At 34.6% G+C, this 24,275-nt stretch overlaps 1 pseudogene; it reads left to right on the forward strand.

Moving 5' to 3' along the window:
• Positions 1 to 13,377: 13,377 nt before the first annotated feature.
• LOC125862930 (mediator of RNA polymerase II transcription subunit 20a-like) lies at positions 13,378 to 14,729 on the forward strand (annotated as a pseudogene).
• The last annotated feature ends 9,546 nt before the right edge of the window (positions 14,730 to 24,275 follow it).

The following is a 24,275-nucleotide window of genomic DNA, read 5'->3' on the forward strand; positions in this document are numbered from 1 at the left end:
ACTTGTTCCATTTTCATGAAAAAATGAACTTAGTATAGGAGTCAATTCTTTTGTAAATTTAATTTTTTTTGTTCAATTTTATTAGTAAATCTTTGTCTTTTCTACTTTCTTTCTCTCTGGACAAGCTTTCACTTAGGTTATTTTTCGATCGATCTAATGAGAGGAATGAAAATAAATATTGATACAAGAGTTTAATTTGTATATAAGCGTTCCAGTCAGGGAGCGACTCTACGACAAATTTTGTTGTTTGGATTAATTATTTTCTGAACTTTTCTCTTCTATGGTGGAACTAATGAACTATGACTTTAATGTAAAACAGTGTTGAATATTTTCATTACAATTATTAGAGGGAAATCCATTATATGTATACCAGTATCTACCTAAATCTTATTTATTAATAAGATAAATTTTCTCTGCTATTATTATTTTATGATATCCTACCTAATGCATTAAAAAACCAGGTTCTTAAACTCCTTGTTTAAGGGAGTGACCTACCGTAATATAATTTGTCTCAAATCCCCGCTAAAAATTTGAGCAATTTCAGATTACAACTATAAATAATCAAAAGCATCGGACTAACTCTAGTACTTTATACTTTCTAGTTGTGAAGGGTTTGATTTCTTCGCTTCATAGATAAAAACTTTTATAATTCATTTCTTTTAGTAGCCATGGTAAGGGTTTTCCATCAATTAACTGAGACGACATGTTAAAGATTTGATTTTTATATAATGTTTGTCAATCAGATCAAAATTTCATATTTAACATAGTTCAACAAATTCTCTCTTTTTGATGATGATAAATTAAATCCATAGAAAAATTCATGTTCAACTCCCCACTAAGAACCAACTTGATCAACAAATATGACTTAGTAAGATGGGTTCAATCTAGGGTTCCAAGACATGACTCCAATTCCTCCATTGAAGTTAAGCAATTGGCATTGAGTTATGATAGTTTTTATCCATGGAGCCCTTTCATCCATGGAGTTCCTAAATTTCCAATTTATAAAAATAGAATTCCCCAATTGATCAGTTAGGGTTTTCTTCCATGACATGGGTTCTTCTGATTATTGGTGTATTTGATTTTGTTATGATCTTTCAAGAATGAATTGATATAATTACATGATTTTATGATGAATTCCCATGAACCCATGTTTTCTAGATGTTGATGATTGAAAGTTGGTTTTGAACCTTGAAAGGTGAATTATTGAATTATGCATGTTCTTATGGAATTTATGTAAATGTTTTAAGGATGCTTTGAGAGTGAAGTATCAATGATGTTGTTATGGTTGTGTTGTTGAAAGGATTTCTCATATACACATGAAAGCATGATTTTTGAAAGGTTTTGTCACATAATAAGGATTCTTAGGGTTTAAAGGTTTTCCCACCTAAAATGAACCAATGTTAAGGAGCTATTCTAATGTTGAGGCAAGAGGTGATTACCCATGCTCTCTAATTGAAAGACAAGATGTGATTACCCCTGTCACATGATGTAAGGACAAGAGGCGATTATCCATGTTCCTTCAAGAGCTAAGATGAATATGAATAAGAACTATTCCTTGGAAGGTAAGCTTAGTACCGAGTGGACAAGTGGCGATTATCCGTGTCCCATAAACTATGTGCCAACATAGGATTGTTTAGATAGAGATTATCTAGTGGATCCACATAAGCTAGAAGTTCAGATCCTTACCGTGGCAAGTAGGACAACTTTTTTCGGTGTGGAAAACACTGGATTCCATGATGATAGCCCTCATGGTCTTATATGTCGGTTAAGGCTACTTCCCACAAGCAAGCTATGATGAACTAAAGTTACTTCAAGGAAGTATCTCATACATGTTTAAGATGATGACTATGTGCATTGACCATGTTTTATGACTCATGCTTTCTAACTCTTTATCTTATGTTTAGCTTGGTCATTGCATCTCATAAAGGTATCTCTCTTTAAGCATATTTTTAAATGTTTTATGCATGACTATCATACTTAGTACATATTTTGTACTAACGCATACTCTTGCCTATATTTTCCCAAATGTAGGGATCGACTGCCAGGGTTTCCAGTTTTGTGGCTAGAGTTCGTCAAGGAGATTTCAAGCTTTGGTGAGTCCTCATGCTTCGAGGACCGGACATTTATTGTTTTCAGTATTTCCTTACTTTCAGTTTTTGAACATGATGTACGGGCTTCACCCAAATTCATTGTTATGTACTAGATGACTTTGAGATGACGTTTAGAATTCCGCTATGCTTTATGCAACTTTGATATATTGAAAATGTCTTTTAAATCCTTTTATTCTAATTCTTGTATGATGAAAGCTAAGAGGTTTGTATGGGCTCTCGGGGTCATATACGCCATGTTACACCTACGGTCTACCTTGGGTCATGACAGGTAAAGGATCGTACTTTTAGACGATCTCTTATTGCTTTTAAGCATAGCTTAGTGGATCTACTTAGTTGAGGTGTTTTGTACCAAGACAAGGTATAGGACAGTTCTGGAAGCATGGGCGAGAATACGTATCATTACATAGCTCATAGTGATGGTTGTCGGTTCGAGAATCTCCCAAATAGTGTAAGGAATAAATTATTGTATTTTATACATCCTTGAGTTAATACCTTCTGTTTTATAAAACTTTAATTATTGAATCTCTTATTATTGCTCTTGTATTGAAGTTGAGTTGAGGTGAGTATTCTTTCAGTATTATTTGTTCAGTTACCTATGTTTTGAGTTCTCCTTACATACTCGTACATTCAATGTACTGACGTCATTCAACCTTCACCTTTTTATGATGCAGATACAGGTGCTCATGGTCATTAATAGGCACTTCATTGATATTTCTTGCATTCCAGCTAGCTTGGTGAGCCTCCTTGCTTTGCGGAGGACTTCATACTTATTTCTTGCGTTGTTAAGTTGTCCCGGGTTTTGTTCTGACAACTATCATAGTATTAGATGCTTCATAGATAGTTAGAGTTGAGAAGTCTCTCATTATTTCCCCTTTGAGATATTTTGAGATCCTGAGACGGTTACTTATATCTTGTTAAGTATTTCCAGATATTTATTTGAGTTAAATTTTAATTGAGACTTTAAAGTTTAATTATGCATTTGAAGTTCCCATTTTGCCTGAGTAAGTCTTTCGCTAAGTAGTCAGCCAAGCTAAGGGTTCGTTTGGGGTCAAACGATTTTTCTCGAGTGACGAAAACGTCCAGGGTGTAGGCTCGGAGTGTGACATTTTTCCTCCATTGCTTTCTGTCAACATTCATGCTTGGAAGCTTGTGAGTAACAAGTTGTAACATAAATATTGGCTAGAGTAGAGGAAAATACATACTAATTGGGAGTACGAGATACTCTGGTAGATTGCCGAGTAGGCTCAAGAGCACTAGATCTTGGAGAATTCTCATATTCTAGTTGTGGTGCAATTTCAGGTGGCGGATTAGTGGCGGGATGAGGTAAAGTCAGCCGACGTCGTTCATACACAAATTCAGAATTGAACCTTTTAAAGAAGATGATAAATCATCAAAAGTAGGATGAAGAGGAGAAGCAAAAAATGAATCTATAATAGTAGGAAATAAATACTCATTCTCAAATAAAACAACATTTCTAGAAACATGAAATTTGTGAGATCATGGATCATAGCAAATAAAACTTTTTTGTGAAGTACTATAACTCATAAAAGCACACTTAGTAGACTGTACAAAAAATTTATTGTGTTGTGAAGGAGGCAAATGCACAAAGCAAACACAACCAAATGTATGAAAATCACTATAGTTAGGATTTTGATGATAGGGACGAAAATATGGAGACTCAAGATTTAACACTTTAGATGCAAGTCTATTAATTAAATAGACAGCAGTAGAGAAAGCTTCCATCTAGTATTTAGATGGTATAGAGGACTCAATCAATAATGTTCGAGTGACATCTTAAAGGTGATGATTTTACGCTCAACAACTCCATTTTATTTTGGTGCATATCTGTAAGAGCATTGTTAGACAATTCACTTGTCAAGTAAGACTCTTTTAAATTCATAAGACATATATTCTCCACCAGAATTAGATCTTAATTATTTGATGCTCGTAGAAAACTGAATCTCAATGTAAGCCAAAATTGTCTTGAACATGAAGAATACCTCAGATTTGGGTCGAAGAAAATACACCCATGTAAATCGACTATAATTATCTATGAATGTCACAAAGTATTTGAAATGAGCATGAGAAATAATTGGTGAAAATCCCGAAACATCACTATGACATCAAATTGCTTTGTAGCACAACTACTAAAATTAGGAAGAAAAGTTTTACTTTTGCCTAATTTATAAGTAGAACAATCAATGGAAGTAGCTGAAAATTGATTTTTGTTTACCAATAAACTAGAATTTAATAAATGAACCAACACAACAAAATTTAGATGTCCTAGACTCTTATGCCAAACCTCAGTCTTACTAGCAGTAGAAGTACAAGCAAAATATAGGATAAGAGGAATGAAAAACTGTATAGGAAATAATCGTCCAACTTTAGGCCCCTTCGCGATTATCGTCTTCGACACTTGATCCTGCACAAGACAACCATTACAAGAAAAATTGACATCACAATTATTATCTATCAATTGTCTAGCTGAAATAAGACTAGTTGAGAGCTTTGATGAAATAAAAACATTCTTGAAAGTTGGAGTAATGTCTCCTACCTTGGAAATGGGTAAATTACTACCATTGACAATTTGTATTTGTGATGGACCTTGATACTTACAAACATGTTTTAGGATGCTCGTTGAGTTAGTCATATGATTGAAAGCACTCGAATTAACAATCCAAAATTAGATGTAACATCATTACCTTGTAATAGCAGTGCTAAAAGGATGACACTGTCATTTGTTGTACCATTTTAGGAGTAAGAACTTGTCCTGAAGATGAGTTATCAATAGTGGAACCATTTATCCCACCTTGAAAAGCACCGACCCAACGATTTTGAGGGTGCGTTGGATACTCTTTAATAATGTGTCCTTGTTATTTACACTAATTACAGAACTTCTTGCTATCATAGTATTAGATGCTTCATAGATAGTTAGAGTTGAGAAGTCTCTCATTATTTCCCCTTTGAGATATTTTGAGATCCTGAGACAGTTACTTATATCTTGTTAAGTATTTCCAGATATTTATTTGAGTTAAATTTTAATTGAGACTTTAAAGTTTAATTATGCATTTGAAGTTCCCATTTTGCTTGAGTAAGTCTTTCGCTAAGTAGTCAGCCAAGCTAAGGGTTCGTTTGGGGTCAAACGATTTTTCTCGAGTGACGAAAACGTCCAGGGTGTAGGCTCGGAGTGTGACATTTTTCCTCCATTGCTTTCTGTCAACATTCATGCTTGGAAGCTTGTGAGTAACAAGTTGTAACATAAATATTGGCTAGAGTAGAGGAAAATACATACTAATTGGGAGTACGAGATACTCTGGTAGATTGCCGAGTAGGCTCAAGAGCACTAGATCTTGGAGAATTCTCATATTCTAGTTGTGGTGCAATTTCAGGTGGCGGATTAGTGGCGGGATGAGGTAAAGTCAGCCGACGTCGTTTATACACAAATTCAGAATTGAACCTTTTAAAGAAGATGATAAATCATCAAAAGTAGGATGAAGAGGAGAAGCAAAAAATGAATCTATAATAGTAGGAAATAAATACTCATTCTCAAAGAAAACAACATTTCTAGAAACGTGAAATTTGTGAGATCATGGATCATACCAAATAAAACTGTTTTGTGAAGTACTATAACTCATAAAAGCACACTTAGTAGACTGTACAAAAAATTTATTGTGTTGTAAAGGAGGCAAATGCACAAAGCAAACACAATCAAATGTATGAAAATCACTATAGTTAGGATTTTGATGATAGGGGCGAAAATATGGAGACTCAAGATTTAGCACTTTAGATGGAAGTCTGTTAATTAAATAGACAGCAGTAGAGAAAGCTTCCATCTAGTATTTAGATGGACAATGTGAACTTGATTCTGCTGAACTTGTTTGCGAACAAAGTGAAAGTCTACAGCAATGTGCTTCATGCGGCTATGAAAAACTGGATTTGCACACAGATAAGTTGCACCCACATTGTCACAGTAAATGGTTGGTGCTTGGGGAAGTGAAATATGTAGTTCTTTTAGCAGATTTGTCACCCAGTTGGTTTCAGTAAGTGCACTTGCTACAGCACGATACTCTGCTTTAGTTGATGAGCGAGCAATTGTTCTTTGTTTATTGGAGGACCAGCTCACAGGATTTTGGCCGAAAAACAATATGTATCCAGTAGTGGAAGCTCGATCACTTACATCTCCAGCCCAATCCGCATCAGAGTACATGTATAGCTTGAAATCATTATCTCTTTGAATGTGAAGAGCAAGCTGAATTGTGCCTTGGAGATACCTGAGTACTCGTTTGAGTGCTTTCCAGTGGGCTTCAGATGGGGAATGCATAAATTGAGACAATTTATTTACAGAGAAGTTGATATCTAGACGAGTAAAATATAAGTACTGTAGTTTTTCAAGAACTCTTCTGTAACGAGTAGCATCAGTTGGTTGCGCACCATCATTTAGGTGAGGCACGTCAGTGGCACTCATTGGGGTTTTTGCCGAATTGCAGTCCTGCATGTTTTCTTCAGAGAGAATTTCAGTTATGTAGTTAGACTGTGGTAAGGTAATACCTTTGGCAGTACGGAGCACCTCAATTCCAAGGAAGAAGTGCAGATTCCCAAGATCCTTGATGGAAAAACGTCCAACAAGAGAAGTTATAGCCTGATATACCTCGGAGTTGTGATTCCCTGTGATGATGATATCGTCCACATAAACCAGGGCGTACAGAATATTGTTCGACACTTTGCGAATGAAAAGTGAGGCATCAAATTCTGACTTGACAAATCCAGATATAGAAGGAACGTCTTGAGTTCATTGTACCATGCCCGAGGGGCTTGCTTGAGTCCACAGATGACTTTCTTTAGATGACAGATATGGGAGGGGAACTGCACGTCTGCAAAACCCGGAGGTTGGACCATGTACACTTTTTCTTCTAAACGACCCTGCAAGAATGCGTTGTTGATATCAAGTTGGCGAAGGGGCCAATTCTGATGGACAACAATTGAGAGCACCAAGCGCACAGTAGTTGGTTTGACAACTGGACTAAATGTGGCATGGTAGTCAACTTCAGGACTTTGTGTAAACCCCTTTGCAGCAAGTTGAGCCTTGTAGCGTTCGATTATCCCATCAGCTTTCCGTTTTAACCTGTATAACCATTTGCAAGAAACAATGTTTTTTGTGGGGTCATGTGGTACCAATTCTTATGTCTGATTGTTCAATAATGCATCAAATTCACTTTTCATGGCTCTCTGCCACTCTGGGTGTTTGTTAGCGTGTTTGAAGCTGGTAGGGGTGATGGTGGGGGATAAGTGAGCTAGAAAGTCAAGGATGGTTTTTGGTTTGTGAATGTTGTGCTGGGAGCGGGTCACAACACGAGTTGGTGGAGGAAGAGAAGGTTGCAAAGGCTCTGTGACTTGAACAGGTTCAGGAGAAGGTTGTAGGGGATTAAGGCAGTGGGATGGGCAGTGGAGTTTTGTCCAACAGATGAAATTATTTTGTTTCAGTGGCTGTACACAATTGGAAAAGCTGATGATTGAGGCAACGGGGGATAAGACAGGGTATCAGTGTGATCAGGAGGGGCAATGGGGTGTGGAGTAGAAGGAGAAGAGGTACCTAGAGATGCATATTCTGTTGGAGTGCAAGCAGAGGAGACGGTGTCTTTGTGAGTGTTGGTGGTACCTGCCTTCGAGATAAGTATGGGACTCAATAAGTCGTGGCTAATAGGAGGAGAAAAAAGATTGGATGGTGTTGGGTTTGTTGCAGTTGAACCTTCCCACGCAAGTGTTTTACAAGTTGAAGAAACATTTGAAAAAATATTTTGGTAAGGAAAATTGTTTTCAAAAAAATTCACATCACGAGATAAATAGATTTTAGAAGATTTTGGATCAAAACATTGATGACAATGATGAAGTAAAGAGAAACCTAAATATACACAGGGTGTTGATCGGGGCTCTAATTTATTTTTGGAATAAGGTTTGAGCCAGGGATAGCAGAGACACCCAAAGATTTTTAAAGAATTGTAATCTGGATCTTGACCAAACAATAGTTGAAATGGTGATTTATTTTGTAAATGTGGGGTAGGCAAACGATTTATGAGATAAGCCGCATGTTGACAGGCAAAAGACCAAAGAGTCGATGGAAGGGATGCCTCATGAAGTAAGGTTTTGGCCGTCTCAATAATATGCCTGTGACGACGTTCAACAAGAGCAACTCTTTGGGGGGTGTATGGAGGAGATACAAGATGTTCAATACCCTGAGATCTTAGGTACGGATCAAGGCTTTTATATTCGCCACCACCATCTGTATAGAGAGAAAGAACTTTCGTATTAAACCGACGTTCGATTAATGCTTGAAAGTTCTGGAAAAGGTTAGTAACCTCACTTTTATTTCTTAATGTGTAAAGCTAGGTGTATTTGGTATAATGATCCACAAAAATACAGTAATATAATTTATTGTCAATAGATTGAACTGGAGAAGGACCCCATAAATCACTAAAGATAGTTTGAAAAGGCTGGGTACATGATAAAGTGAACTGCTGAAACGGATGGCGATGAGCCTTATTCGAAGAAAAAGAATTACAAACTGAAAATTTGTCTCGCGAGCAAGGTAGCGAGAATTTATTCAAAATAAAACGTAAAACTCTTGAATGTGGATGACCCAACCGACGATGCCAAGTGAAACTGGTTGTGGTGGAGGAAGTCAAATGCGCTTGAGGAGGAGAGATAGAGGTTAAATCTGGCCACTCATAGAGACCGTCTCTACTCTGACCGTGCACCAACGGAGTCCGCGTTTCCAAGTCCTTCACAAAAAATGAAAAGGAAAGAATTCAATAGAGGTTAGGTTATTTTGACAAAATTTAGAGACTGAGAGTAAATTGCGTTTAATGCTTGGAGCACAGAGAGTGTTAGAGAGTTTGAAAGATCTATTTGATGCATTTAAATGAGTAGAACCAGTGTGAGTTATGGGAATTTTGTTACCATAACCCATAGATACTTGCTCCATGCCATTGTATGCCTGCAGGTCTTGGGGTGTGGCAGTGATGTGATGAGATGCTCTCGAGTCGAGAATCCAAGGATTGTCTGACTTGTTCAAGCCTGACACATAGTTGGCCTTGGCCTCAAAGTGATTGTGAGACTGCGATCGACAAACGATTACAACATGACCGGGTTTGTTGCACAACTGGCAGTGTACACCACCATAATAGTTGTTGTTGGTCGAAGATCTCCTCGGATTGGGTGAAGTGAAGCGATTGTTGGACCGCCGTTGTTGGTTGGTACCATTGTTATTGTTGGGGCGACGATTGTTGCGATAGTTTGAATGACCAGATTGGTTGGCTGTAGCAGCAACAACAGTAATCTGATTAGGAACGCTTTTGGACTCCTCACGTCGAAGAAAAAGTTCATGGTCTTGAAGCTTTTCGTACAGTTCTTCATATGTTATAGGGGAATCACAAGCACAGATTGCAGCAGAAATACCATGAAACTTTGCACCCAGACCACTAAGGATCTTTACTATAAGTTCAGAGTTGGTGACGGGGGCACCAGCAATAGAGAGTTCATCAGCAATAGAGCAAACACTTTGCAAATACTCGGTGACTGGTTGGGAGTCTTTGGTCAGACGCATTAGTCGATCACGCAGACTGAAAATTATGGTTTGAGACTTATTTGCATAAGCAGTGTGTAGGGCATCTCAGGCTGTCTTAGCTGAGTTAGCAGCAGCAACTGTTGTAGCAATTGTTGGATCAACAGATGCCATAAGTGCGTTTTGAATGAGTTGGTCTTGCCGAAACCAAAGAGCAAACGCAGGATTGACACTAGGGGCTGTGCCAATTGTGATAGTGCGAGATGGGGAAGGAGTAGACCCATCGAGATGACCATAGAGATCATGACCATGCATAAGCATGGAGAATTGTGCCTTCCACGTTGCAAAATTGTTACTGCCATGTAATTTTATGGGCAATTGGGATGCAGGGTTAAATTGAACGATCATTGCGCCGACGTTGTAATCAGCATTAACAACACCAGGAGCGTCTCCCATATGTGGAGGGTGGGTGGAAGAGAGAAGGAAAAAAAACAGATCTTACTCTTTAGAGTATATTAGGGCTCCTGATACCATATAAAATCAAGAGATCGAGATGTCTTTCATTGATCCAATATTGTGTTTATATACAAGAATGGACTAACTAATTGCCTAAACTAACTCCTCTGAAAGAGGAGTGCTAAACGTGCTAAACTACTTGAATAGATATAGGAGTGCTAGACTACTAGCTGAAGTATATGTCAAACAATAATCAACTAAATATAATAATTAACATGTGCTTTAATAGAGAGGACTCAATCAATAATGTTCGAGTGACATCTTAAAGGTGACAATTTTACGCTCAGCAACTCCATTTTATTTTGGTGCATATTCGTAAGAGCATTGTTAGACAATTCACTTGTCAAGTAAGACTCTTTTAAATTCATAAGACATATATTCTCCACCAGAATTAGATCTTAATTATTTGATGCTCGTAGAAAACTGAATCTCAATGTAAGCCAAAATTGTCTTGAACATGGAGAATACCTCAGATTTGGGTCGAAGAAAATACACCCATGTAAATTGACTATAATTATCTATGAATGTCACAAAGTATTTGAAATGAGCATGAGAAATAATTGGTGAAAAGCCCGAAACATCACTATGAATGACATCAAATCGCTTTGTAGCACGACTACCAAAATTAGGAAGAAAAGTTTTACTTTTGCCTAATTAATAAGTACCACAATCAATGGAAGTAGCTTAAAATTGATTTTTGTTTACCAATAAACTAGAATTTAATAAATGAAACAACACAACAAAATTTAGATGTCCTAGACGCTTATGCCAAACCTCAGTCTTACTAGTAGTAGAAGTACAAGCAAACTATAGAATAAGAGGAATGAAAAACTGTATAGGAAATAATCGTCCAACTTTAGGCCCCTTCGCGATTATCGTCTTCGACACTTGATCCTGCACAAGACAACCATTACAAGAAAAATTGACATCACAATTTTTATCTATCAATTGTCTAGCTGAAATAAGACTAGTTGAGAGCTTTGATGAAATAAAAACATTCTTGAAAGTTGGAGTAATGTCTCCAACCTTGGAAATGGGTAAATTACTACCATTGACAATTTGTATTTGTGATGGACCTTGATACTTACAAACATGTTTTAGGATGCTCGTTGAGTTAGTCATATGATTGAAAGCACTCGAATTAACAATCCAAAATTATATGTAACATCATTACCTTGTAATAACAGTGCTAAAAGGATGACACTATCATATGTTGTACCATTTTAGGAGTAAGAACTTGTCCTGAAGATGAGTTATCAATAGTGGAACCATTTATCCCACCTTGAAAAGCACTGACCCTATGATTTTGAGGGTGCATTGGATACTCTTTGATAATGTGTCCTTGTTATTTACACTAATTACAGAACTACTTGCTACAATTGCTAGCAATATGACAATATTCCTTTGCAACTGTAGCATTGATGAGTTCTAGTCATATTTATGTCCTTTCCTTTACCTTGAGCAACAAATACAACAATGACATCATTTTCAATATAACAAAAAATAAATTTTCTTTGGAGTTCATCACCTAACAATAAGTTCTTGATAATAAGAATAATATTCATCAATATGTAAGTTCAAACAATGAACGTGGAATGTCTAAAACGCTATCGAACTTGAAATTGAGGCCTTCTACATTTTCCCATTTTTCCACACACAAAACAAGTTCAACAACTTATTGTCTTTGGTATTACAAATTTCTTTGATTGGTATATGACATTCGTTCTTTTGCATAAAGAATTGGTTTTAATATATAATTTTTTGATAATGTTTAGGGTCTTTCAGTCATTTTAATAGTAGCACAACTTAATAGTATTTTTTGCCAAACACATCAACTTTCTATTATTGGTTTCATCACCTCTATCCAAACTTGTAACAATTTATTTATAAAATTAATTTTCGCACTTAAATTTAAACGTTGTTAATTTATAGTTAGCTAATCCAAACAGGCTCTTTGTATGATTTTGAAGCTAAATGATTATACATTAGTTGATCTGCACTTCATCCTCATCCCGCCTGGTTGATCTTTCACTAGCCAGGATTAAGAGAAAACTTATAAGTAGACAATTAAATAGGTAAATTCTTTTAATTACAATAAAATAGTGTAACACTCTGAATGCAATAGGTGATGTGGAAAAACTATTGAATATCTTGGCTACTATACAAATTCTTATAGTTAGACATTGTTGACAAATTTTACGTGTACCATTTTTCTTATTAAAAACTAAAATCAATTTTTTTTTAAAAGTAACTTAAGTCGGAAATTTATAATTAAAAGCATGCAAGGTACGTAGATAAGAATTTTGGATAGAAATTATTTGATTCCTAATATAGAATTGTATTATATAAGATGAAATAAAGATAGTATATACTTTATTTTACTATAAACGATTCATATTTGTGCATGAATGTTTTGACTTGTTTGATCCTTCAAAACATCTTTTTTTTTAATTGGTATATTAATTAATAAAAATTAATATGTAAACTAAATACACCATTCTAAGAAATTTTTATTCAGAACTACATTTAAGGATAAACATTTATTATTATTCTATTTCTATCTTTGAGGAAGATTAAGATAAACTATTGATTTTACAAGGAATGAAAATACTATTTTAATTACCTAATAAGTATAAAAGTAATATTGTATCATATAAAATGAAATAAATATAGTACATACTTTATTTTAATAAAAATAATTCATATTCGTGCATGAAATCTTTGACTTGTTTTTCATCCTTCAAAGCATAATTTTTCCTCTTATAAAAAAGGTATATTAATGAAGAGAAATAAATATATAGACTAGATACGATTCGGACAAAATATGATGTTGACCTATATTTTAGGATGAATATTTATTATTCTTTCTTTCTATGTTCAATGATAATTAGGAAAAAATATTAATTCCACAATAAATTAGAAGGTAGAAGAAATACTATTTTGATTATCTAATAAGTTTAAACATAAAAGGTAAATTTGTTGAAATTTTAGTAACAAAATCCAAATATGACCTGAACTTAATGACTTGATTAAGGTACTTGTCAACTATAAATACAATTTTATTCTTTCAGACACTTTCAACTACTTTAAGATTCATTCTCTTATCTTTCCTTGTATTAGCCAAAGCATTTGTTCTTTTTGGATGAATTTTTTGTTAAGAGGAAAAAGGAAACTGTACTTGCAATCAACAACATGCCAATCAAATGGTAACGATTTTGAATTCATTAGAAACATAACATTTTTGAAAGATTTTTGTGTATGCTTAAGTGTACTGTTTGTTACTTTGTCTGTTGTTAGGGTTTTGCGTTGGCAGCCAAATGCAGGAACAACAATCAATAGTCAAATACTGATAGACGTATCTAATTGTGCTGAGAGCACTAATGGCGTTAAAGAAGGAAGATGGAAAAATACTTTTACCTTTTTTAAGCCCATACTCAAAGGTATATTTCATTACTTAATAAATTATGTTTGTAAACATTATATAATCGATGCATTATAAAGATTGGATTTGGGAAGTTTTTCTCCTTCGTAAGTAATCTATAAAAAAGCGAAGAAGTATTGAAATAATTTGGGTCAAGAATAGATCTAAATGTAAGATAATCTATATATCTTGCATTTCCAACTTACACATCAGGTCATTTTTAAGAGTACTTTTGTGGCCATATATGAGATTTAATTGTTGATTGATTTATTTTTTCTTTTACTAGAACAGGCAAATGCATCGGAATTTCCCCAAAAAGTTTTGGGGGTTTCACTTCAAGAACAACCCAACAAGTTTTGCATGGCACTTAGTAGGCAACGACTGGTTGTGGAAGCAGAGTCATCGATGCAGACGATAATGGAGAACTTACAATCATACATAATGAAGCTTATAGTTAATTGTGAGGTTTGTATTGTTGCGATCTGCAAATTATTGTTCTTATTGTACGTGGATGATATATATACTTATATAGTACCATCAAGAATTTTGTCTTCATAAATATTCATTAAAATATTTGACTGATATAAGGGTTTCAATATTGACTTGGTGACTTTCGGCTGCGAGTAGGCAAAGTTGTTCCAATAAATTCTGAGAACCTGAGGGGAATAGTTATGGAAGTATGAAATACTTTTAGAGATTTATTCTCAGTTGAAGGCTTTTATGTGGTTAATCCTTTTAAAAAAAAACATAGCTATGTTGTAATATATTATGTTTTTTTACTCTTCATGGAGAGGAATCAATTGTTGTACTTTACCTAATTAACAATATAAATACTATTATGAGCATGCTTGCCTCATAAGATGTTTGTTTCTTTTGTAGATGGAGAATCTTTCGATTTCTTCATGGGAAACATCACATCTGATTATGAGTGAATTCTTCGATATATGGAAGGAAACTCTTGAAAAAAAGATCATTACCGGGTCATTTTTTGCATGTTGAACCAATTTTTTTAGAGTTTGGCCTCTCTGATCAATGCACTTCACAACACACGGTTGTACAATATGCAAGCATCTTGGCTCAAATGGCAACAACATCTCAATCATCACAAGCAACTAGAAATTAGAATGTTTTGTTGACATTATAAGATTTTTCTTTAGCTTCAGAAATGAGTTCTTTATGTTCATTAATAAATTGGGAATATGCACATCAATAGTAAGCAATCGTAAAGCTACTATGATTTCAGATCAATGTAATTTGTTTTCTTTTTAGTTGGTAATATGGAAAGTTAAATGGTTTCTTTTGTTTGAAGAATTGTTCTTTAAGATTATATAGACTTTGTAACAATCTAAACCATCGTTATTTAGAAAAAAATGGAAATTCAGGAAATTCTATGCCACTATCCCGCCAGGGCGGCAGAGCCACAGCAGGGTAAGTAGTCGCCAGGGCGGGATAGGCGAGATAGAATGTAAATAACGCGAAATCTTATTTCCTTCTTCTCCCTAAAGTACCTAAATTAGTTGTAAAACACCCTAAAACCCCCCCAAAAAGCTGCTCCAAGCTTGGGAAAGATGGAGAGAGATATTTCTAGCATAAGGATGTCGATGGATTGCGGATTTCCGATCAAGATCACCGTCACGAGTTTCGAAAATAAGAATCGAAGACCAAAACTCCGTGTAGCTTCTTGGCACCCAGGTAGGCTAGGTTTTATTAATTGAGTAGTTATAATCTGTGCTCGCTGCATAGTATAATGATAACCAATGGTAGAATTCATGGGTAGGCCTTCATGCACCGAACATGAGCTGATTAAATTATAGGAAGAAGCCTTAGATGCGATCTAGAGCTGAGTATGGTCAAGCTATTCTTAGGTGAGAGTAGGTCCCCGCACGGCCCGGTATGCTAACAGTTTGAGTTTGGGTTCAATGAGAGGACCAATTACGTGATATAACTGTGATATTTGAGAATAGTGAAATTGAATGTGATTCGTAATGAAAAATGATATTGTAATTCCCCAAAGTGGTTATATGGTTATGAGGACTTATATTTGATTGTTCTTTTGTGCTGAGTGAACTTGTTTCGTAACGTGTTGTCGAATGAATTGGGAAGGCAAAGTGTTCGAGGATCGAAATAGTTGAGAGTAAGGGATGCCCGTGTGTTGTAAAAGTGAGAAGTGGGGGTAGTGTACGTGAGTGTAATTGCTTAGGTGGATTTCACCTTGGAGGAAGGAATTCTTGGTTGGTAGTTTGAAAGCGTGTGGTAATGTGCTATGTGGCAACACTACAAGAAATTCAATTTTTTGCAACGACATTTAGTGGCGACTTGGTTAATTGATACAAAAGATGAGCCTTTTGTGGCGACTTTTAAACTCGCTACAAATTGGTAACATTTAGTGGCGACATTTTGAAGTCGCTATAAATGATTAAACCTTTAGTTGCGACTATTCTTAGGTCGCCTCTAATATAGTTGAGTTTTTCATTCCGGGTGAAAATAAATTTTTTAACTCTAAAAAATAGTGGCAACTTATCAGAAATCGCCTCAGAAGAATTTTTGTGGCGACATGATCGCCACTACATGTGAATGATTTTACTTTTAATTAATATAAAAAAAAGTAAAGAGAAAGAACAACCCTAAATTAAAGGAGAAGTAAAACATTAGCTGTGTCTCTCTTAGAAAACGTTCCTCTCTCTTTAAAATTCCCAATTCTCGCGCAGCTCAAATAGCTCAAATCTATCAGGTAGTTACTTAAATTTCAAATCCTTTTTGATGGTACATGAATTTGGCCTTGAAAATCTATAAATGTTGACGTTTATACACTTGTATTCTCAGATTGTTTTTCTCCAATTTGTCTGACCAGTTTGAAATTCACACAGGAATAGTCATCTGAAGCCCTTATCTCTGAGGAATTGACAGATCTCCACCCCTCCGCATAGAAGGATGGCTTCTTTGGCAAACTTCTTTTGTGAATTTTCGGCTTTGATATTCCTCTCTCAGATATCTTCTTTTCCTGGTAAGCTGAAAGTTTCTTTTTGAAATTTCATATCTTTTAGTGATACATATTTTATAATCCATACTGTTCATTTCTGCTAAAATTAACGAGTGTGAATTACTGAACTGACAAAAGTATTCAGTATTGTGAAGCACTGAAATTGGGACAAGAGATACAGACGACTAGGGTTTAGATTATTTATTTTATATTTATTATTAAAAGTAATTCTGAATGAATGTTCTCTCTTTTAAATGAATGTTACAGAATTATTGTGTAAGAGAGAAAATTTCTACTTCCATTTTGATTACCTGAATTATGATAAAGGTGAACTAGAAGTACAATCTCAATTAATTTTAAATTATTAATAACTTGTTATAGATAAAAAGAAATTGGGATGACGATAATGCAAATTGAAAGCTACTCAAATGTCAAGCTTAATATGATATATGTCCTTGGCTTGAAAACCAAATTCATTGATAATAGATTTGAGAAACTATTTTAGTGTGCTTTCAATTTTGCAGGGAAAAGATGAACTAAAATAGTCTAGCAAGCTAATACTTACAATTATAGGGGAAATCAATATAGTAAGTTTATTCATATGGGCCCCTTCTACGAGGAAATGTTGGATCTTCTTCCTTCATCTCAAGGTAAAATAATATTTGCACTTTGCCTTGTCCTTGTTACTGTAATACATGATGGATTGGGGTGAGATGTACTTAAAGTATTGTTTATAACGACTAAACATACTCTAGGCTTGGTAATTTTAATGAAAACAATTTCCGTTCTTATTTCAATTGTATTTTACATAATACCTTTTATCCTGAATACTTTCAATTTATCATCTCCTTGACCTTGGCTCCAATTAACCAAAATGTGGTTACGTTAGATGATATAAAGGCCATCGTAGAGGATAGTGTACTTTCAAGTTGAAGTTCTACATAGATATATATAATGGTTTGACTCTTTGTTATATGCACATAAGAGATTTTTTGTGCTACTGGTTGGGTAATTTCTTAGGGCAATAACTGCTAAAACTTTAGACACGTCCTTTGAGTTTTTCGTGAAAATATATGATGGATTCTTTTGATAAGATAAGATTAGTTCGTCCAGCAAAATGATTTTTAATGAGTTCTTTACGTCCCTTTTTGATATTTGCTCTGTTATTTGTTGTTGTTATTTTGGTTTATCACTGATTGATAATAACTATTAGTGAATTTTCTTTTAGCATGAGTTTCATATTATTGCAGTTTCTTCATTACACTAATCTTCACTACTTATGTGTTTTGTTCTTAATCAGGGTACAATATTTTATGAAATTTAAGAAGGGTTCAAGTTGTATGTTAGATACTTAATCTGGGCACTATTTCATGAAATTTAAGAAGGGTTCATGTTGTTTTCTTTCTTTTCCTTTCCTTTTGGTATTTATGCACAGAAAGTTGCACTATTTAGAGTACTAGTATTTAGTTGTTAATTGTAAAATTTACCTTGTTCAATTATATTTATCTAAAAAGAATTAGACGACCAACTTTTGAGTTGTTCAAGAACTTGACCTCACCCAAGCATGAGTAATCTACAAAAGTGGGAGATTGTGTATTAGTATTATGCTTATTTGACCTATGCCAATGTAATTTATGGTATGAAAGAGGTGTAAAGAGACTTGTACAAGATTGACCAAATTCTTCACAGTGGGTTGTGCTTATTTCTTTAAAATTCTTTATAGCTATTTAATTCATTGCTGTAAATAAAAAAATTCCAGTAAAATATTGTTCATGAACTGGTATTATTTTCTTGTAACTATTTAATTCTTCTTTATTACTTTCTTAAACCCTGTGTTCAGTCAAAATCAGACAAATAAATTAAAATGGAGGAAGTATGTTTCTGGTGCTTATTTTAATGAATCAGTTGTATTCTTTTAGCACATTTTACCTTTCTCATTGATTCAAGTTATGAGGATTCCTTAGGACACTGTACTTTGGATATAGTTTAATTCCTTGAAAGCTAACATGTATGATTCTGATTTGCTTTAGTGAAATGAGCACATGCTGTACATTTTGAAAGTAATTTTTCACTAGTCTCAAATCAGATTGTTGTTTGCACGTTTTGATGTTCATGGCATCTTTTTCTTCGAATAGTACTATCACCATCAGTTAGCAGGTGCTAGGCAATGTACCTTCGATTATATATTCATTTTTTAGCTTCCCCTGATTGGATAATACCTTTGAATATCTAGCTTATACCAAACTCATGGAAAAGCAAAAGTTGAATCAGGAGCATTCTTTTAGTGCTGCTCGATACACCTAAATGAAGGTAATTGTCTTCATTAAGGTAAATTGATGAATCTGTTATATGAAAAAAGAAGTTGAAGCAGGTGCATACATATATCACTCAGTACAAGTAAATGAAGTCTGATGTTAATCAAGTATATAGGAACATCAACATGTACAAGACACCTATATAAATTGTAGTAAATAGCACGTTCTTCTATTTTTAAGTTGATTGTTTATTTCATCTACTCTGTAGTTGAATGACTATTGTTTACAACAATATGCCTTTTATCTTTAAGAAATAAATTAATGTTAATGACAAAGAAAATTTTGTTATTTATATGAATATATAATAAGAAATCAGATTTTTTCCTTCTATCTTTTGATTGAGAAAATTATTGTAATACCAAATGTGTTGTTCATCCATGTATAGTGCAACTGTGAGTAAGAAGTTAGTATTCCATTTATGTAAGCATGAACTTTTTATGTTGTTCTCAAATCCCTTTCCTGCTTAATTTCAAATTGATTGAAGTGAATCTTTACTTTCTTTTTCTGTTACAGGGATGGTTCTTCAAGTGATGAAAAATTATTGACAGAGGAGTCTTAAGATATCACATTCTCTTAGTGAGAAGTATTTTGGTTATGTCTTTGTATGAGTAATGGACAATTGCTATATTTTTAGGCAACTAGTACTAAATATATAAATATTAATTTTTTTCAAAATATATTAGTATTTGTGGCGACTTACAGTCGCTGCCAAAAGTCAATTTTCCCAATATTGAAAGTTAACTCTATTGTGGCGGGTTAAAATCGCCCCTAGTAGTGTTTGTGGCGACTGTTGTTGCTGCTATATCCTTTCCATCAATGGCGACCTTTTTATTGGACATCTTGTCCAATATATTTGTGACGATATAAATAAAATTTTGTGGCAATAAATATTGCCACAAAAGATGTCTTTTTGTGGCGACTCATCTTTGTCGCCACAAATAACCTTTAGTTTCAGTCGTAACGCCAACGACCTTTCTGTCGCCACTAAATGTAATTTGCAGCGACTTTTGAGGATTTTGAGGCGACTTTAGCTGCCACTAAAAGTGTTATTTCTTGTAGTGCAAGGACGAGGCAACTTAGAAGAGAAAGTAAATGGTATGTCGGGGGTTGTTAGTCAGCATGGTTGTTGTGCGTATTGTGGACTTTTCTACGTTTTAGAATGGCTAGGTTGTGATCAAGAACTTATTAAGTAGGTTGGTTGGGAAGTAGTTGGTGGTAAGAGTGCTAGTGTAATTCTGAGGTAGTTGGAGAGAGGGTAAAGGTGGAGAATCGATGGATGTTATGACATGTTTTACTAGTTGGTTTCTTGTATTATGAGGTGGCACCGGGTTGACCGATGATGCCTACCAGTATGTGTGTTTTGTACTGATACTACTCTTGCTATGTCTTTTTGGCATAGTCTGGATGCAGGGTCGGTGATGTTTCATTAGGTGAAGACGAAGAAAATCTCCAACAGCTTCTATTTTCTTTCCACGTGGTGGGAGTTGTGTCATTTATTATATCGTCCAGCTTTTACACTTAGTAGATCTTGTACCTGTTTAGACTAGATCCTTGGGGGATGTTAATTACTTTACAAGTCTTAACCCGAATTTGTTTAAGAAGATTTTCATTATAAAAACTTTATGATTTCATTTATAATTGTTTTTCGTTAATTCTCCGCATGTTTTGACTATTGGGATATGAGGGTTCTCCTACTTAGGTGTTAGAGTGGGTCCCCGCACGGCCCGGTGGGTTGGGTCGTGATAGACTTTTAAGCTTTGGAGAGTAGAACTTTTTTGCTCAAAAGGAAATATGGTATATATGTTAATATTACTATATAGGAAAATAAAGCATTGTAGATAATTTATTTAGAGAGGAATTTTGTCAGTGCAGTTGGTTGGCTACATAAACTTTTATCATGATTCCACATCTTGTAATCTCCTTTTCCATTTATACCATTTCATTGTGAAAAGCAAATCACCACATTAAAAGATATGGCAGTGGGAAGGTGGTGCGTTGTGAGAAACTTATAATCGGGGTGGTGTAAGAGAGTTTTATGCGGGACAAAACTATTGTTTTGAATATCAAAAGCAAGATGAAGTGGTAGGCAAGTTAAATGTAAAAAAAAAATACGTAATTGTATAGAGTGAGCCATGTGGGTTGGGGTGGTTATAAATAGAGTAATGTGGTAAAAAAAAATAATGGGGCAGAGCAGATAAAAACTTTTACCAAGTTATAAAGCAACATCGTAACCCCACCCCCCATACTCCAAATCACCACAAGTATAATGTTACAAGGCCTTTGCCTAGAGGATGGGTAATATGAAGCTAGATGAAGCAAATCTAGCTCATGATCATTTTTTAACTCAACAATTGTACCTTTGTCAAAACATATAGTAGGGGTTCAAACCAATAAGTATAATATAATTTTGCTCCAAACATCGAGTTCAGTAAGTATTTCTGTATGATAGAACATGTAATGATATTTGCCTTCGAATGAGCTTGTATAAAGTGGTTGGCACTGATGTTGGTTGCCAATGGTGGTTGTGATAACAAAGGTGGTTGGTGATTGACAACGATAATGGTTATAGTTAGTGATTGTGGATAGAATGATAATGAATATTATCCACACAAGATATTAAGAATTTGTTCAAGATCTTAATGATTAACTAAATGCTTAAATCTTAATGATAACAGATGCACTTGATGACCTAAATTTTAACCATTCAGATTCAAACTTTCATTATGTGTAGTACAATTATATATGAATGATCTAGCATTGAAACTACTAGAGAAATTAATACCGTTTTGTCGAATCATAAATAATCAATATTTGATATGATATGACAAAGTTACAGTAGCGCTACTGTCCCTACAAATGTTGCAAAACCGGTCATTTCATTTTACATGGTGATGAGCATGAGATTTAAACATATTGAAGAGATAAATTGAGTGTTAGATGCTATTTGGTGAAATACAATCAATAGCTTGCATTCTACAAAAGGAAAATCAAATAATCCTGTAGTACCAAGATATGTCCGAAGTCTCAAGTTCACAAAAGATTTCATATTCGGAGTGATAAAAGTTAAATTTCAAGAATATGGTTCATGAAGTTGTGATGACAGAGGTGGTTAATGGTGGTGGTTGGTGAGTGTGATAGTGAATATTATCCACAAAAGAATACATCTTAATGATACTAAGACTTTGTTCAAGATCTTAATGATTGAAGACCTGTTTAAACTAAATAATTGCTTAAATCTTATAATGAAATCTGATAGGCAACATGGTATCAAATAGTCTCACTTTCATCTCCCTTTAAAGGAATACAAATTAGTGAGAATCAGAAAACCCTACTTATTATAAGATGCATTCTGAAAAAAATGCTAATATAGAAGTCCATAGCATAATATTTGGTAGGAAAGTAGGAAACACAAGTCGAAAGCATAGATTGTTTGCTGATAATAAAGCAGAGAATTAAGGTACTAATAGCTCTGTGGCTATTATTATGCAAGTACAAAAATTGTCTACTGATAAGTCTTAAGTCTCAAGTTCACTTCTTATTTTTTGGGTGGAGTTTGAAGCTTCTTGCTTCTGATGTATCCTAGCTGAGTCATAGCCTGCTCCAACTCCCATTTTACCTTTCCCTTTCCAGAATTGGGAAGGTGTGACTTCCATCTAAGTAGAATGTCCTTGACCGTCATAGCTCCATTCAGCTTTTCACCGCAGCAAACAACATCTACCTGCACAAAATGATATAAAGACGATTCAGTGGCAAAGCAGTACTGTGGCAATATTTTCAACGCCAACTGTTGCAACATAGGTTCCTTTATCTATGTTAAGGAAGCATTAGTATATATATATTTCCTAATTCTTGAATTTTATATAACTAACTAGTTCAAATAAATGCATAATTTAGCTTACAAAATCATTACCTCAGTATGATCATTCAAATTTAGCTTCTGTGCAATGAACTTCTGGATTAAAGTTACAGTGGCGCTACTGTCCCTGCAAATGATTCAAAATCACTCATTTCATTTTACGTGGTGATGAGCATGAGTTTTAAATCAATGTTGTGTGTGGAAAATCTTACTTGAGATGGATATTGGGCCTGTCAAGGGGAGGCAATCTAAGTCCCTTCCTGCCAAGAGTAAAAGAAAAAAGTTATGTCATATCAATGAGACAAGAACCTTCAGAGCTATGTGCCTGGTATATATATTGGTACTTACTTGCCTCCCTGTGGTACAAGTTTAAACCAGAAAGAGGAAAGTTCCTTCTGTTTTTCGTCCAAAGCTTGGTTTTCTTGTGTTGAAGACTCTCTTTCTTCGGGACCAGTATCTTGCCTTTTCTCACATGCTTTTCTATTCTTGCTCCTCTTTTTCTTCTTATGCTCTTTGATATGAAGGGAGAGCTGAGGTTTCTTTTGAGGACATGCGATGGTCCATTAGAGAAATTTTGTGTCCTCTGTGTTGCCTGCATGCACTATGAGGGTTATTTCCAACTTCCAATATTAATTTGTTCCATATATTACTTTTAGATTAGATTAGATAAGTCGGTGTAAATAACACGACGAGCTGCAAAAGAAACCATGAATACATAGAACTATGAACATAATCGAACACAATAGAATGAGCAAGTGACATAACAAGAATGAGTTGGACCAAGCTACATCTTGTAACTGGAAATGTACTATGTACATTTTTATCCAGTTATGATCTACTCATGTAAGTGTGTGTACTTTGTAAGTTAGATCTAGTATGAGCCAAGCTTTAGATTCTACTCTTTGAATTGGATATATCCAACTTTTTTTTTCTCTTTTGGTTCTTTTGAGTGGTGAGTATCGAAAATGAATCATGTATCTTTCTAAGGAGGCTGATTCGAAGTTGAAGGGGCTCCTCCATTCACTATATGTCTGTAATTTCATACATAAAGCGGTAGATTAAAAACTCATCAATCTCCTTACCGCTCCATGGGGGTCTTCATTCACTCTTCTCTTACTTTCCCTACTTCTAGAAAAAAAATGTTGAACAAAAATGTCTTTCTAAAGTTAAAGGTTAGGGTTCTCATGTTTCATAATATTTGTAAATCTAATTAGGATAATTAATTTAACTTAGTTGATGAGAAATTAGAAAAACAATTAAGATTAGAGTAAAACTACATCACTGAAACTTATTTTTTTGGAACCAAAGAGCTTTTAGAGCTCACTCAATAGGTTTAATTGAACAAGAATATAAATAATATTGCTAGCAAGAAGGAATGCACTGAATGATTGACTGATTTGCACCTAAGGGCATGAATACCAATGTTCAAATCCCGGTGAGAAAAATATATAGGGTGTACCTAGGTGGATAAAATTACCTAGTAACTATGCTAGTGAGATATAGAAGGTACTTCGTGGA

The sequence above is a fragment of the Solanum stenotomum genome, chromosome 4 (genome assembly GCF_019186545.1).
Source record: "Solanum stenotomum isolate F172 chromosome 4, ASM1918654v1, whole genome shotgun sequence".
NCBI classification, from domain to species: domain Eukaryota; kingdom Viridiplantae; phylum Streptophyta; class Magnoliopsida; order Solanales; family Solanaceae; genus Solanum; species Solanum stenotomum.